This window comes from Callithrix jacchus, chromosome 2, assembly GCF_049354715.1.
Source record: "Callithrix jacchus isolate 240 chromosome 2, calJac240_pri, whole genome shotgun sequence".
Taxonomy (NCBI): domain Eukaryota; kingdom Metazoa; phylum Chordata; class Mammalia; order Primates; family Cebidae; genus Callithrix; species Callithrix jacchus.
The window spans coordinates 145865260-145883657 of NC_133503.1; the positions used below are offsets into that span (position 1 = coordinate 145865260).

Below are 18398 nucleotides of genomic sequence, written 5' to 3' on the forward strand. Positions count from 1 at the left end.
CAATCTATTTATTAAAATCAAATAACCTAGCACAGTTTTCATTCAAGGGAAGAGAAATGAGACCTCCCTTACCTTTCAGAGAAGAATCAAAGATTTTGTAGACATAGTTTTAAATTGCATATGCATATCTGGCTTTTGGCCAGGATATATATTAATCATTCTCATCATGATTAATAATTGTCACTGAAGCTGTATTCTGGTCCTTCAGGGTCACATTTCCACTAGTTAATAATCTTGAACTATTCTATATCTTCCAGAAAATGAGTTTGTCTAGTGCTGGGAGTAGAAATTGGCCATGGAGTTTCTGCTTCTCTTTTTTCTTTCTTCCCCTCCCCTTTCTCCCATTCTCTCTTTCCCTTTTCTGAGTTTCCTTGTCCCTGTGGCCTCTAGAACAAGTTGGAGATCTGGACTGAGGGAATGGATATTTGTACAGTTCTAGGAAGACATGTGTTTTCTGTAACAATAGCTTGATTGCAGATAATGAGTTATAACCTGCAATACAACTACCTACAAACCTTGAGAGAAAAATCTCTAGGCCTTCAGACCTTTCACATACAGCACACTCCCCTTTGCAGTTTACACTCAGCCGTGGAGGGACATACGTTAACGCTTGACTTTCTGTTTCATCTGACAATGACTGAGCCTGCATTGTTTTACTATTTTTTTACAGGATACATACATTTCTTTTTTGTTTATGCCATTACTTTCTCATTTGTTTACTGCATATAGAAAAACTCAAATATTGCTTTGGGTATATACCCTGTAATTTAAATCATTCTGTTATAAAGACACATGCACACATATGTTCATTGCAGCACTACTCACAATAGCAAAGATGTGGAATCAACCTAAATGCCCATCAATAATAAACTGGATATAGAAAATGTGGTACATATATGTCATGGAATACTATGCAGCCATAAAAATGAATGAGATTATGTCCTTTGCAGGGACATAGATGAAGCTGGAGGCCATTATTTTTAGCAAACTAACAAAAGAACGGAAAAAATACCATACATTCCTATTTATAAGTGGGAGCTAAATGATGAAAATGCATGAACACGCAGAGGGGAACAATACATACTGGAGCCTTTTGAAGGCTGGAGGGTGGAAGGAAGGAAAGAATCAGAAAAATAACTAATGGATACTAGGCTTAATACCTGAGTGATTAAATAATCTGTACAACAGCTCCTATGACACAAGTTTACCTATGTAACAAACCTGCATATGTAACCCTGAATTTAAAATAAAAGTAAAAAACCCCGGAAATATTACCTTCAATAATTTATTTTTTCTCAATCATCTCTCTTGTTTTATCTCTCAGGTGTTTCTATGGGACGAATTGCGTACCCCGCCTCCCTTATGTTCATATGTTGAAGCCCCAGCCCTCAATGTCACTATATTCGGAGATAGGGTTTTGAGAAGGTGATAAAGGTTAAATGAGGTCATAAGCATAGAGCCCTAATCTGATAGGGCTGGCACTCTTGTAAGCAGAGGAAGAGAGGCCAGAGCCCTCTCTGTTCCCTGTGAGGATACAGTAAGGCCACCTGCAACCCAAGAAATGAGCCTTTTCCAGACACTGTCCCTGATAAAGCCTTCATCCTGAACTTCTGCCTTTAGAACTGTTCTTTAAGTCTGTGGCATTTTGTTAGGGCAGCCTGGGCAGTCTAAGATGAGCACAGGCATCTCTGCTCCCTTTTTCCCTCACAAGTTTGCTCCTGGGTGTTGCAACTCACTTCCCAGAGAATAGACAAAATATTGCAAACATACGGCAGGCCTCTCACTGAATAGCCATGAGGCTGGTGGCAGTGGTCACCAGCTGACGGGGCAGAATATTTCAGATGTCAGCAAACAGGAGAAATTGAAAGGCAACATTTATAATATGAAGAAATTAAAGTGCTATCAAGGCCACAAATGAAGTCAGATTTATTATATCATGGCATGTTGACAAGACTGTTCTAGGTGTGAATTATAGGCCATGGTCTTATAGTAAAAACTCCAGGACCAGCTTTGTTCTGCAATTCAGACCCTTTGGGATTTTAGAAAAATAAGATCAATAGAGTGACTATTTTGCAAGCTGAATCAATTCCATAATAAAAAAAAATTGGTACTCGGGAGGCTGAGGCAGGAGAATTGCCTGAACCCAGGAGGCGGAGATTGCTGTGAGCAGAGGTCGTGCCATTGCACTCCAGCCTGGGTAACAGGAGCGAAACTCTGTCTCAAAAAAAAAAAAAAAAAAAAAAAAAAAAAAATTGGCCTTTTTATTTTATTGTTTTACTTTTCCAGGGGTCCTTTTATAATTATATAAAATTTACTTTGTATAGCTTTGTTACTCTAAGAAGTACTTACTATGAGACAAAAAAGTTTTCAAACAGAGGCATATGAATGAGACCAGGGTAGGAAATGGATCAGCTCCCTAAAACAGGGGCTAGAACAGAGATCTATAATTTAGCCGTAAGAACAGAAACATTACAATGCAGAAACCACTGTGTATAGCAAGTTAGAAAATGCATCAGAGATGAGATAAGCCCCAAATGACCATCACTTAGATAGTGTTGAGAATAATTCAATTAGATCCTATAATACGGTTTCACTCTTAAAGACTATAGAGGGTGTGTGCCTATGTATGTGTGTGTTGTGAAGGGCAGAAGAGAAAGTGGGTAGCATTCTGAGGTTTTGTAAGTACTCCTACCTTAGTAAAGGTTGGCCTAGAAATAACAGTAGGGCTAAGATTACAGGCACAAATATTAGAGGCTTACATATGGAATTTCAAAAGAATTCAACTTGTTAATTTGGCAAGTTAGACGAGAAGAATTAAAGAGGTAAAGAAGACAACTGGTCTTATCTGAGATAGTTACAAAGTAGTGAAATTTCTGTCATTATTAATATGGGCCTGGAAGGACTTCTGAAGACAAATAACAGAAAGTTGTGTATGCTTATTCAGGGATTCCAGCCTATCTGTACACAGTTTATAAGTAAGGAAGAATGTACGTGCCACACATAAGTGACAAATGGCTAGGTACTTTTGAACAAATAAAGTATTATTCCTCAAAGTGCTGCTTTTCTCTAGGGCTTAAAAGTCTCTGTACAATTGGGAAAGTTTTCTTGCTGCTTATGCTGAGTTACTTAGGTTAAATAACATATCAGAACAGCTATTAAGCTAAGACATGAGTTTTGGAAGTCAGGTTCTTTTAAAGAATATGCTTAAACTTCATTTTATTTAACACAATTTTAAGTGGTTTTAGAATCAATTGTCAGATTTATCTTAGTATCCTATGTAGCATCTGGTGGAGTACTCAGTAGACAATGGAAATTGAATAGATGCTGTTGAATTGAAATGAACACTTCTTCCACAAAGTTTAGCTTTTTAACTACCTTACTTTCTTCTCTAAGATTATTGTCTCTATTTTATGAACAGTTTATAAAGTGACAAGTGCATTATTATACTTGAAGTAGGCATCTTTTTTGATATACTAAGACTTAAAGATGTTGTAAGTCAAGATTTAACTATAAATGACCTGGTTACATGTTTGGGGACAGAGCAAACTGTGAGGGGTGAACCAGCACCAAGAGTTGGTGTGAGTGGAAACAGAACAGACATGTAGCTACTTGGTAAAGATTCACACTGGTAATAAACACTGCTTCCTAAGATTTTTATACTATAATGTCACAATAAAAGCAAGATTTTTCATCATAGACTTTAGAGAGGTAGCAGAGGTTTTGGTAGGTGGGATGTAAATAATAGGAAACCAGAACATAACATGCATCTGCAAGTAGCAGGTCCAAAGGCACAAGAAAGGCAATCAGGAATAGTCTTCCTCCTTTTATTATCTCTCTAATGGATGTCCCCCCTTATGGAATATGCTGACCCCTTGATAAGTACTATTTTTATTCCTATTCTATATCTGTCTCTCCAATTAGCACAGTTACTACTAGCAGATACTAATAGCACTCACTGCTACTATTACCACATCCCATTCAATCATCCCTTTTCTGTGTTCAATTTTGCAGTCACTACCAGTTCCAATAACACAACCACACTGTTCATTTCGATTTGTTGAGCACTTACTTTATGGACCAAAATCTTTGCTGGATGCTTCCTGGCATTATCTTTAACCCTCATAATAGCACTCATAGGCTTGGCATTACTCTCCATATTTTCAAATGAAGATTATGTTGCATTTATTATGTGTCTACTGTATATTAGGCATGGTGATAGATGCTAGCGATACAAAGGTGAATAAGACACATTCTCTGTCCACATAATCTTCATCTTAGGAAAGATTATTGTAGAACAGCACCAAGTGGCTTAGCTAAGGCATAAGCAGGCTAGTGTGGAAAGATAGAGACATCTAGTCCATTCTGAGGGGAATTAGAAGGGTGGTGGTGGTAGCGATGAGTGCAGGATGACTTTGGGACTTTGAATTGAGTATAGATAATGCATAAGGTTTATGTGGACAAAGCAGCAGAGAGAAAGAAAGAGGTAAGCAATCCAGATATAGTTCATCTCTTAATTGTTAATTCTTTGTTTTTATTTTACTTTCCTGGGGATTTACTCAACTTTATCTTCTAATTATTTGACATGTTCAAATTTCAACTACTGTATTTTAGTAAATGTACTATTTTGTCCCTAATTTTTGCTTCTTAAGTATCCTTCTTGCCTATCTTATTACATATGAGTCAGTGAACTATCTCCATTGTATATTTTTGCTTTAATCTGTTCTGCTAAAATTTATGGGCTAATAATTTTATTTCTCATAACAAGCTAGAAATTTGTCTTACTGCTTAATTTTCAAACTTGTCATTCAAAAACTACCTTTCATATTTTGGGAAATTTGGAGAAAACATTATTATATAGGATTCTTCAGCAAAATGGAATCATTAGGAGAAATAATGAATTGGCTCACATGATTGTGGAGGTTGGTAATTTTCAAGAATAGAGCTGATATCTCCATTAGAATCAAGGACAGCAAAAAGCTCATGTCTCAGTTTGAAGGTTGTCAGGAAGGAAGAATTCTCTTACTTGGAGGAAGGTTAACCTTTTAAATTCTACCGAGGCCTTCAAGTGATTGAATGAGGTCCACCCACATTAGGAAGGAAAATCTGCTTTACTTAGTCTAAAAATTAAAATGTTTGTCTCATCCAAAAATACTTGAAATAATGCTAACATCTAAAATAATGTCTGAGTACTCCATGGCCCAGTCAAGTTGATACTTAAAATTATCCATCACAACCACTAGTTGAATATTAAAACTAAGTCAGAATTTTCTCTGAAATAATAAGGGGTTGTCTAGGTCATAGGGTTATGACAGCCAGTTCAATTGATTGAAGAAGCGAAAAGGAAAGGCCACTATACCACCAGGCATTGCTACCACATGTCTGGCCACAAGATTTATATAATGTGAGAACCTAAACTATAAGAAGATCAATTCTGAGCTATCATCACACACACACACACACACACACACACACACACACACACACTTCCCTCTCTCACAAATGTGTCCTAAATCTAAAAATAAACAAGCATAATAATGCTGCCATAATGAAATTGTAACTGAATTCCAAGACTTGCTACAAATATTTCTCAAATAAGATATTTTTGTGAACTCTCTAAAAAAATCTCAATCCAAGTATAGAATTGTTATTTTTTAAAATGTATTTTTTAATTAGGTAGACTACCATGAAAGCTTTGTTCAATCAATTTTAAACAAAATTTATTATAGCCAGTATAACTTGTGCTCATTTAGAAATGTGCAGAATAGCAGAAAAATGCATCTACTCCCATCACTGAGACTGCTCTTAGTTGTACAGTATTAATCATCAGTACCATGACTTAGCTGTCATTCCTTTGAATAAATATTTTCTCCCCACCCTGCTTAGTGCACAGTGAGAGAGAGCACTGGACTGGGAGTTGGAAGACCTGGACTTAACTCCATTGCTTTTCATGGGTATCTGTCTGAATTTAGGCTGGCCTTGGGATATCATTTGTCAAGAGAGAAAATTGGACTAGAGATGATTTTAATGACCTCTTTAAGGCCTAATGCTTTCATATCATGGGTAACTTCTAATAGACTGATTAATGTCCACCAAGAGAAAATTGACTATCATTAGTTTAAGGGGTTAACATTGAGCATATAGCTAAATATTGACATTTTCTATCCTGCATTTTTTTTCTCCCTAATCTCAAATGCATCATCATCTCTTTAAAGTATTTCAGAAAAGGATGCTTATGATGTGGGGTGTGTGTGTGTGTGTGTGAAAAGTAGGCTAAATATTACCCTGATTCTGGTAACAAAGGACCAAGCTCATATTGCTAATAACCATGTTATTTTCCTGAAACAAGCTATAACTAAAATCATTAGTAAGTCATACCTTGTAACTATGCATTGAGGCCATACATTGTAATTTTTCTAAGTGGTTGCTCTTTGAATTGGCCAAGTTTAGGATTGATGCTGACCAGCTTGAGTCAAATTTCATCCAAATAAAATACTTGCTTCAGAAACCCAGCTGTATGGTACTTTCAACGTGGGAATTTAGTGAAAATCTCAAGTGTTGCACGATCTCTGGTCAGTGCTTCTCTAATTAGAACTTAGACCTTCATATTTTGACACTAAAATGTCAACAAATGCAATCAAAGAAATAACACATTTAAAAAACTCAGGAGTCCAACATGGTATTTTAAAGCTCAGTGTGTAGATTTCCTAGAATTTAATAAGATGAGGTTGAGCAGATGGAGCATAGAATGACAAGCTGTGTTTTATTTTATTTTCAAAGTAGTATTATTTTGTTGAGAACCAATTATTCTATAGGACTTTAGAAAACACCCATGAATCTGAACTGCTGAAGAAGGTGTCAGTAAATTAGGCCTATTGCAAAACATTACCAGTGACTCATTTAAAATCAGGAGATCTCTTTAGGAACTACTAATTTGACTAATCAAGGTGATATGGCTTTAGAAAGTAAATTGTGCCTAAAGGAGGTTCTGATGTAGCTCTAATCATTTAAAAGGTTCCCAGAGCATGTCTGTACTGATGACAGAATTACAATGGTAATTTATTTGGATGTTGTGTGATTCAAGAGTTTAATGCCAGAAAAGAAACTAAAATTCCCAAGTGAAGCTATTATGCATTAGATGATGTATAAAGGAAAGGCCGTCAAAGCCTCTCCATGAAATTCCAAAGTCAACAGTCAAACACACCTCAACTCCTCTCCTACCCACTGCAGTGAAAATAAGGATATTTACTTTTTTCTCTCTAGCTTCTATCACCATCATGGGCAGTCTCACTCAACATATGTGTTAGATATGTAAGATCTACATGCAAAAAGTTGGGGTGGGTAAAATTAGAGGGTGTAGAGGTGAAATTAGCATCTTGAGTAAGAGGGACAGAAAGAGCTGTGAAGAACACATAATGCTACTAAGAGACATTACTCCTTACTTCTCTTTTCTTCCTTCACCAGGATCTAAAGATGGTACCAGAGATTTTTCTCTTTGTTGCTACACTTTTACCTTTGGTAACCATTTCTGCAAAATAGTTGGATCCAAACAAGTTGTCTTTGAAACATTTTGACTAAATTGTATAGTGAGAAGACTTCTGCTTCCAGACATGGTAAAGTGACAGGGACCAAATCCTAAACAAGGCATGAGAAAAAAACAAAGGTAAGTGAGGATTGGGAGGTTGGAGGGGTAGTAGCACTGAGCGGATGTGCAGGGGACTTGCCTTGAGTCAACAGCAAAGTACTGATAAATGCATGCCTTCAGGGTAAATACCCACGGCTGGGAAAAGAATCAGCATAAAGCAATGGGTAAAACAATGTTTAAGGTCACACAGAATCAAGGATAGTTCACAAACAAAAATGGAATGACCTCTTAACATATATGCAGTCAAGTAAGGTTCTTAGCAGAGTATTGCCTCACGAGTGAAACCAAGCTAGCCCTAAAGACTGTTCTGTATCAGTCTGACAAAGCTTAATCACAAGCTTCGAAAAGTTCAAATTGTTTTCAAGTAACTTATCTGTTTCCCAGAACAAATTCCTAAAAATATTTACAATATTTAAATATGTAAAATCATAAGATTTCCAATCTCTGACATGTAATCAAAATCTACCTAGCAAGCAAAGAAGTGGGAAACGTGATCCATAATGGGGCATGTGGGGTATCAATCAAGAGAAAGAGACCCCGAAATGTAACAGCTGATACAATTGATACACAAGAATAATAAAACAGCCATTTAAATATATTACATATATACAAGAAGGTAGTAGGAGATATGAAATTAATAAAAAGATAAAAAGGATGCAAATCAAATTTGTAGAGATCAAAACTACAATGTCTGGGATGAGAAATACTCTGGACAGGATTAACAGCAGATTACCCACTGCAGGCAGTGTGGCAGGGGATAGAAGAATGAATTTAAAGACATGTCAATATAAAGCCTCCAAATAAAAACACAGAAAAAACTTAGAGTAAAATTTTAAAAACACAGAAAAAGACTGAAAAAAAAAAAGAATAGAGTATCATAAAGTGGGCAATATCAATAAAAGATGTATAATTGGAGTTACAAAAAGGGTATAGAGTCAAAAACTATTTAAGGAAACAATTACTGGAATGCTATAAATTCTAGTTTCCACTACATATGCTGAATCATAATTTATTGGGTCTCTGTGTCTCTGACAAAAAATGAACCACTAGGGATAGAAGAATGGGATGGGAAATAAAAAGTAGAATTGAAATAAAACTATAGCTTTAAAGTAAAATAGAGCATTATCTGAATCCTGAGTTAACCAACTTAGAATAGGTTATCCTGCTTTGGTGCTGAATATATACACATCATGTTGTGAATTCTAATAACATTCAATAAAATCTTTAATGAAAAAGTGGAGCTCCCTCTTCTAAAAATATCATACAAATCTCTAGATAAACTTTTTCCCTATTAGTCTGATGGCCTCAAGCTATAGTAATATGAATGAGCTACATTAACATGGGTGAAACACTATGGTTAACTGTGCAAATTGTCTTAGAGGAAGATAAACAGGTTTCAGATAAGGTGGAAATTGAATGAGGAAAAATTCATCATACTTCTCATAGTTCAGCTCACTTTAGCATGGATAAACTGAAGAGATGCAGCTGAGTTACTGGGTAAATACAGTAGCCCTCTTCCCCAGTCCTAAAGAGAAAGGAATATAGGATCGAAAATATAGAGTATTCAGTTGAAGAGAAAACATATTTAAAACAAAAAAAAAATCTCACATTATTATTTTACATTGGTGATGTTGACAAAAGTGTAAATTGAATAAACTAAGGGATTAAATCCAGGAAATGAACACCAAAATGAGATATAAAAACAGTTTATAGAGTTTTGAAAACAACCAGAGGTCAAAAATCCACATTTATGAAACAAAGATGAACTAGAAACAGTGAACAACAAAATAAAATTAAATACATTAATTAAAGTTGAATTAAATAATTTCAAGAAAGTCTTAACATAATCAGTAAAAACTTAAGACAAAGAGATCAAAGCAGTAGTAGAGACAAAATATGTACAACTAACATATATAAAAGAAAACTTTGTTGCTAAATTACAGAATATAAGAACATAATGTTGAATATAGTAAGAAATTCTTCTTCAACGATTTAGCTTGCTTAAGTTTCCTTGTCCTTTGTTCCCCCTTTCAAGGCCACACTTCCTTACTCTCTGTGTTCCTGCTGCCCTGGTAAACAACCTTCTTGCCAGTCCTTATCTATAGAGCCCACATTCCACATCTGCTACCCACTCTGTGAATTACCCCTCCCATTGCAGCGGCTTCTCCTACCAAAACTAATCTTCTTACCTTTCCACTGGTGTAATAGCATTCCTGCATTTTTCAAGTTAGCCAACCGGGTTCACCTTAGATTGTGCAGTCCAACTCCAGCCAATGGAGGCAAGACACAGTAACAGGGACAAGCTGTGTTAAGAGATAATAAAAACCCCTGCTCTCCTTTGTTCTGTGTGCTCTCTGCTCCATCCTGGAGACACACCCTTCTACAGAAGTAAAAATTGCCTTGCTGAGAAAATTTATGTTTGGGTGCTACTTCTTTTGCAGCACTGAAAAAGTTTGCTTTTAACACATAATGATAGTAAAAATAATTTAAAAAAGAAAAGAAAATCCTGAGTTCATGGCATAACTGAATCAGGACATTGAAAAGCACATCTAGATAAAAAAAAGATTATAGAACAATAAATAAGACATGTCTTAGTTGTATTATTAAGCTTTAAAAATGTATCATTAGGTATCAGAGTAGAAAGTACAAGTCACCTTCTATAATGAAGAAAAATCATAATAGTTTAACATTTTTTTTAGCAATAGGCAAATGTAATAGCAATGCTCTGAGACCCAAAAATCTTTTATCTAACCAAGTTATTTTTCATTTATTAGGTAGAAGGGCTAAAATTCTCAAATAACAAGCAAGTAAAGAGTTTTAGAGGCCATCACTCCAGCACATTATAACGGGGGCTTTAAGCAGTTCATGGAAAATGCATATTATGAAAATACTATGTATAGATTTCAATTTTTTTTGCAGCAAAATCAACTTGTATAAACTTGTTATAGCATGTTTGAACAGGATGTTGTTTGAGGCACTAAGAAGGATAAGCCATCAGTTTGTAAAGAGCCTCTATCAGGAAAACTTGAATTCTGCTAAAATTGAAGCAAGAACAAATATCAAATTTGTGGTGAAGAGTGGGTGGAAGACTGCTGAAATCATTGATGCTTTAAATAATGTTTATGAGGACAATGCCCCAAATAAATCAGCGTTTGAACACAAATAACTGTCTTTAAAAGGGAATGAGATTATGCTGAACAGGAAGCATACAGCAGTAGACCATCCACATCAATTTGCAAGGCAAAATTTCATCTTGTTTGTACCCTAATTGAAGAGGACTAATGATTAACAACAGCACAAACAATAGCCAACACCAGACATCTCAATTGGTTCAGCTTATATAATTCTGACTGAAAAATTAAAGTTAAGCAAACTTTTCACCTGATGGGTACTAAAACTGTTGTGCCCAGATTAGCTGCAGACAAGAACACAGCTTTCAATGGAAATTTTAAACAAGTGGGATGAAGATCCTGAAATATTTCTTCCAAGAATTATATCAAGAAATGAAATGTGGCTTTACCTATACAATCCAAAGCAAATGCCACCAAAGCTGAAAGTGGTCCCATCAGAGCAAAACCAGTCAAGAGCAAACATCATGACAATAGCTCTTGGGGCTACTCAAGATATTTTGCTTGTTGATTTTTAGGAGGTTCAAAGAATGATAACATCTTATTATGAAAGTGTTTTGAGAATGGTAACCAAAGCTTTAGCAGAAAAATGCCAGAGAAAGCTTCACCAGAGATTCCTCTACTATGACAATGCTTCTACTTATTTCTCTTATCAAACGAGATATTTTGTGAGAATTTCTATGGGAAAGTATTAGGCATCCATCTTACAGTCCTGATTAGGCTCTTTCTGACTTTTTTTTTTTAATTAAACTTTAAATTCGTTATATAGGTATACATGTGCCATGGTGGTTTGCTGCACCCATTAACCCGTTGTCTAGATTTTAGGCCCCATATTAGGTATTTGCCTAATACTCTCCCTCTCCATGCCTCATCCCCTGATGGGCCCCAGTTGTGATGTACCCCACCCTGTGTCCATGTCTTCTCACTGTTAAACTCCCACTTATGAGTGAGAACATGCAGTGTTTTTCTGTTCCTGTGTTAGTTTGCTGAGAATGATAGTTTCCATCTTCATCCATGTCCGTGAAAAGGACATGAACTCATTCTTTTTTATGGCCACATAGTGTTCCATGGTGTATATGTGCCATGTTTTCTTTATCCAGTCTGTCAATGATGGGCATTTGGATTGGTTCCAAGTCTTTGCTATTGTGAATAGTGCTGCAATAAACATACATGTGCATGTGTCTGTATAATAGAATGATTTATAATCCTTTGGGTGTATACCTCATAATGGGATTGCTGGGTCAAATGGTATTTCTAGTTCTATATCCTTGAGGAAGTGCCACACTGTCTTCCACAATGGTTGAGCTAATTTACATTCCCACTAACAGTGTAAAAGCATTCCTATTTTTCCACATCCTCTCCAGCATCTGTTGTTTCCTGACATTTTAATGATCGCCATTCTAACTGGCCTGAGAGTACTCACTTTTCTTAAGTTAATAATATAAAGAAGATTGCATTGGCATGGTTAAATTACCAAGGTCCTCAGTTTTTTAAAGATGAACTAAATGTTGGGTATTATCACTTACAAAAGTGCCTTGATCTTGATGGAGCTTATGTTGAGAAACAAAGTTTATATTTTTTATTTTTATCTTTAAATTCAATTTTTCCATAAGCTTTTTGAAGTGGGAACTTCATACCAGTGGGAAGCAGTCAAGACTATAAATGGAGACTGATGTACCATCTGTCAAAATTTTAAAGATTATATCTAAGATTTTGTATGCATATACATGTGTGTGTATATGTGTGTATCTAACAACTATATAAAATAAAATATGTTCTTTCCTCCTACCTTGACAAATATAGTTTTTCAATAATCTGGAATGCTAGGTTTAAATTTAGAATTTTTCAGTGACTTGGAGTTCCAAATCAAAACACGATGATGTGGCAAGAGCCAGCTTTACTCCAGGACACTGTCAATGTTGGACATCATTTACATACATGTGAATACCTTAGTTCACACATTCAGGTTGTATCTATATCTTCTCAAGCAGTCATCCCTGGGATATTCTGGGGTCTAGGTGTGGTGATGTGGTCCACTCTGAGGAGAACAGAACTGGGGAAGGTGCCTGTGCAGGCTCTGGAAACAGGTTTAAGATTGTTTGGCAGAGCATGTTGGGGTTCCAGGTACCCAAAATGTGGTTGAGAATATGGGCACAAAGACAAAGTCCCTTGAACCAGCAAACCCATTACACCAGTCTGAGAAAGACGTGAGCTGGGGTAAGCTAGTTCTAGGCTCTTTAAAATTCAGGGATTGGAGTGAAAGTACTTCTTGCATAGTTCTAAGTGTGGTACTGGTGGGCATAGCACCCATGAATTGTTTTTTAAGAAAATACTGAGGAAACTAAGAAGTCCTGCAACCAAGGGACAAATGCAAAAAATACTAAAGTATTAAACCAATAGTCAATTTAGGAAGATGGTGAAGGAATGCTTAGAAAGTTTAGTAACAAAAAAGATACTGATCCAATAATTTTATACCCTTTCCTTTTTTTCTGTAATATAAAAGGCAACATACTGACATTCTCAAGTATATAGAAATTCATACAATACAGAAATGACGACTCTTTCTTAAAAAAGAATTCATGATTAAGTCCACTCAACCAAGATATGACTACAGAAAAGTGTGGCAACAGGCCTGGTGATTATCATAGCATCTATTAATATACAGAACTGAGACTTAATAACTGGGGGGGATTATGGTTTGAACAGAATACAAATGTTGTGAACCCTGTAATATCAGTGATTATATAATATTAGGGAGTAGAAGTGAGACTAAAGTTTATGTAAGAGTGCTAATTTTCTCATAGGTAGAAGCAGGGAGTCAGTTATTCTCTCTAAAGTTGAAACATGTTGTTTAAAAGACATAAACACTCTAGACTTTTAGTATTGTTTCCTGTCTATGTTTTTTATTCATAAAGGAGAAAGGAAGTTATATATTGAAATTAAAAAATATACATTTAAAGTCTAGCAGTTGCTTTTTCTTCAGTTTCCCTTAGGTTTCTTCTTTAATTGAAGGAAAAATTAATACTTTCTTTTAAAAAATATAATGTATAGGATAATCATTTTTTAAAATTACTTTTATCTTTTGATTAGTCTGCCATCTATCAATCTATCAAATTATCTATATATCTATCATCTAGCTTCCTACCTCCCTAATGACCTAGTCACTTATCCATATATCTATTTACCAGTTTTTTTTTATCCTTCTCCCTATCCACCCCTTGATCTGTAAATCTTCATCAAGAGATGTCTGGAATGATAATCCCTTAATATAATTCTGTAGTGTTATTTGGAATGTTTTGGTTAATTCTTTATACAAATGTCTATTTCTTGATTTCAACATATTATAGTGAACACGTATGAATTTTACAAAACAGTAAAGTCCTTTTGAGCAGAATACTTAGGGTGAACCAACTCCTGCTGGGAGTTGTTGGCAGAGGAAGAGGACAAAGGAAAAGAAAGAATTATAATGAGGGAAGGAGAATGGCATTATTCTCCTACAACATAATTGTCAAAAGCTGATCAAACTGAAGGCAACACTTGGGCCCTATTGGGACCCACCTACTGATCAATCTAATTGCTTATCTTTGCTTAGAATTTCGAATGAGTTCCAAAGATTGTTTTCTAAGTGGAATATTATCTGTTGATATTTATGATCAGGTAGCTGTCTTTCTTGGGAAGGAAAGTAGGATTCACATGAAACTTACAATGCACCCACATCTTTTATTCTCTTTATTTGAGCTTAGATGGTGAGATCTGTTGAGATCTGTAAAGGATACAGAGATGGAAGAAGCAGCAACACGTGAGAGCTCTGGAGAATGGAATGGGGAGTACATCACTCCACGGAATCTCTGTAAGGCCCTTCAGATAATAGGGAAAGTCTCTAAGACGTGCTCTGCAATCAGTTATTTTTTTTCTTTTTCTTTTTCTTTTTTTTTTGAAACGGAGTCTCCCTCTGTCACCAGGCTGGAGTGCAGTGGTGTGATCTCAGCTCACTGCAACCTTCACCTCCTGGGTTCAAGTGATTTTCTTGTCTCAGCCTCCCCAGTAGCTGGAACCACAGGCATACGCTACCACGCCCAGCTAATTTTTGTGTTTTTAGTAGAGATGGGGTTTTACCATGTTGGCCAGGATGGTGTTGATCTCTTGACCTCCTGATCCGCCCACCTCTGCTTCCCAAAGTGATGGGATAATAGGCATGAGCCACCACACCCAGCCAGTTCGTTTTTACTTTATAAAGAACACACTGAGAATAGAAACATTGGGAATAATGCAGGGGAGACAAAGGTCTTGGAACACACTGACAGAGTCAGCAGGTTCCTGGCTGACAGGGAATTGCAGAAAGCGAGAGACAAAAAAAGACTTGGAATGACAGAGGTGGAGAGAGATGACAGTGAAGCCAGAGACCTTTGGGCTTAAATCTACAAAGTCTGAGACTGCCAAAATAATTTGGACTGAGAATTTCAAATGACATCACTGTTCTTTCAAAATCTGCATTTGGCAGCTCAATTTTTAAAATTGAAAGTTAATTTCAGGTGTGGGATTTTTAAGACAGATTAAATCATGTGAAATTGCTGTTTTCAGCAATGAAAACAATATTAGCAAGACTCAACCTAATATTTATCCCGCCACCCCCTACTTTCTCTCAAACAGATTTGGGCTCAAGCTGTGGCTCGGCCACATCCTAGCTGTGTGAACTCTGGGCAATCATCCTCTATAAAATTAACTTTTTAAATTGAGAAACTGAGAATAATTCTGTTACCCAATTCCTAGTCTTATGGTAAAGATTAAAGGAGTTGATGTTTATTAAGTATTTAGTCCCAGAAAGCATTTAATGACAGCTCTTGTTACTTTTATTTTTTATTAAACAAATCTTTATATTACTCTGCTTAAATCCCTTCTCTGACTTTCTGAGCCTCTTAGAAAAAGTCAAACTCCTAGACATGACTTCCAAAGCCCTCGTAAGTTCTGACTCTTGCTTATTTTGATAGCCTCTTGTTTTATCATTCCTGTAAACACTTTTTAAACTTGTGTCAATGTGAGGTCCTTCCATTCCTCAGCAAGTCACGTTTGCCTTTACCTCCTTGGCCTAGAACACCAGCCTCTTGCCTCATCTGCTCTCATCCTCTGGAAATCATTTAGGCAACTCCTACACTGGATTAGGTGCCTTGAGAACCTCCACAGTAGATGGTACTGTTTGCTCATCATCCTTTATTATATTTCTTTGTTGTATAGTCTTTCTTCCTGTCTGCCAGCAGCTATCTTGCTTATTTTTTGTTGACTCCCGAAGCTAAGGACAGCACTGAACATATTTTAGGACTTCAGTCATTCTCTGCTAATACTGCCACATCTTGGGAACATACATAGTATGAGTCAAATGTTTGTCCTTTCCCAAAATTCATCCGTTGAAACCCTAATTCCTAATGTGATGATGTCAGGAGGCAGGGCCTTTGAGAGGTAATTAGGTTATGAGGGTAGAGTCCTCGTGAGTGGGATTAGTGCCCTAATAAGAAGAGGGGTGAGAGCTTGTTTTCTCTCTGCTCTCTGCCACGTGAGGATCCAAGAGAAGATGGCCGTCTGCAAACTAGAAACTGGGTCCTTATAAGCCTGGTTCTGTTAGCACCTTGATGTTGGACTCCAGGACTGTGAGAAAAAAATTTTTTGTTGTTTAAGCCACTCAGTTTATAATAATTTGTTATAGCGGCCTCAAATGATTAAGACAGTGCATTACAGCAAACTCATTTTTTTCTATTCTCCTAGTTGCTACTGTTTTCTTTAGAAACAACTCACAGTTGTGTGGGCTGGCAGAAGAGGAGAAAACAGTTCCTGCATCCCAACCAGGTATGCAGAGAGACTTATGCCTTATAAATAACTAATTACTAAACACAATAGCCTAATTTATTCCAGTATTAACTCTGTTTTGATTAGGCTTATTTGAAGTTTAAATGGTCAATGAACATTTAAAGTAGTCATAAATCAAGAGACAATGTTCTAAATATGATTTTAAAATGTTATTTACCAGATATTTAGGGCAATCAAGGGAGAAAGAGAAACTCACTTCTTATGAAATAGTGCTTTAATCTATCTCAGAAAATATTTTGAATGTTGCTTTCAAATGATTGCTTTTACATTATAATTTATTTGGTTTACATTATATTTATATATGAGTAAGAGCTTAATATACTCATCAGTAGAACTAAAAAGGGAGGATATTTGGAAAAAAATTGAATACCTTGGTTCCATAATAGTCTGAATTTAGAAAGAAGCCAATTTAGAGTGATCTCTGTTTAAATGTTGGTTAATCTTATTATTCTGAGGAATGTTGCAGTGTCTTTCTCAGAGGGTGGAGAAAATTGTAGGAGAAAAGGAGATCACTGTTTTAGTGAATCTCATTTTACATTAAATGTTTTATATACCTTTGACAATAGCTATAAAACATTATTAGATAGAATGCTTTACACATAACAAGAATGTTCACACATTTTCTTATTTGATTCTGATCAAAATTTTGTGGTATGACTGCGATGTAGAAACTGAGTCTGAAAGGGGAAAAACTGATTGCTGCAGCCCATTTCACTAGAAAAAGAAAACTTAGTTTTCCATCTGAGTCTTCTTAACACATAATTACAAAATAATCCATAGCAAGAAGGCTTTAAATAATTTTTGGCTTTTCTTGTATTAGTCAATATAATGATCTATTCCATTGCTTTCTTAAATTATTTCCCCATGAATTTCTTTCCAAACAAAGCTTTATTTCATGTTATATTTCTTTTTTATTCTATTTTATTATTGATGGGCTCCTCAATATTAATAATTAGCCAATTCAATGTATAAAAAGTATTTAAAATGTTAGTCCCTGAAGATTATAGGGCACCATAGATTATTTATTGCATTTTACACTATGGATTGCTTCAATGTCTTGGGGCTTTTCTTTTCTTTGGTTTACTGCAGAAAAATTTCTTATAATCTCATTTTACAGTATGCATTTGCTCCATTACCTCTCTATTATCACTATCACGAACTTTGTTCTTAGAAAATGGAAACAAAGCAAGTGCTTGTGAGATGGGACTTAGAAAAGAATCACATTTATTTCCTGGTACTTAGCACTCTCAAAGGACTTTCAGCAGCATAGACTATTATGAAAAGAGAAAACATCCTTCTGTAGTTACTGTCCTTTCACATAAGTGCTTAACCCCTTAGAAAACATTCATGATCATTCTTTTCTTATAAGGAATCTAAAGCAGAAATAAAATGTTCAAACTTAATGTCAAAGGAGGATTTTTTTTTTCTATTCTATGACTGATCTTTCAGACAATAAATAAAATAGACATTGCTGAATTTTAACTTTGCAAAGTATAAAGAAGAAAATAAAAACTCGTGTAGTTTTACCAAGCAGAGATAATGGTCTTATATTTTCATTTCCTTCTAAGCAACTCAGTGTGCTCAAGCATTCCCCACCTGACTCCAGTAAAGCCATAAGCCCAGTAGAAACACCTGTACCTAAGACTCTGCTGACCCCACCTGGTGCCTGATATTTTCTCCATTCAATTTCTTTATACCCAATTGTTACCCTTCTAGCAACAGAGGAAAAGCATGTGGCAGGCAGTGCTGGCTAAGGGTCAGATCACACT

The 18398-nt window shown here is 35.8% G+C and overlaps 1 long non-coding RNA gene across 1 annotated transcript in view; it reads left to right on the forward strand.

Annotated features, from left to right (window-relative positions):
- LOC118151532 (uncharacterized) overlaps nt 1-18398 on the forward strand; it is a 133594-nt gene that overhangs the window by 34546 nt on the left and 80650 nt on the right. Inside the window, exons 2-4 of the long non-coding RNA XR_004739892.3 lie at nt 7462-7660; nt 14514-14620; nt 16528-16608. This is a non-coding gene — a long non-coding RNA (uncharacterized LOC118151532). The remainder of the gene's footprint in view (nt 1-7461; nt 7661-14513; nt 14621-16527; nt 16609-18398) is intronic.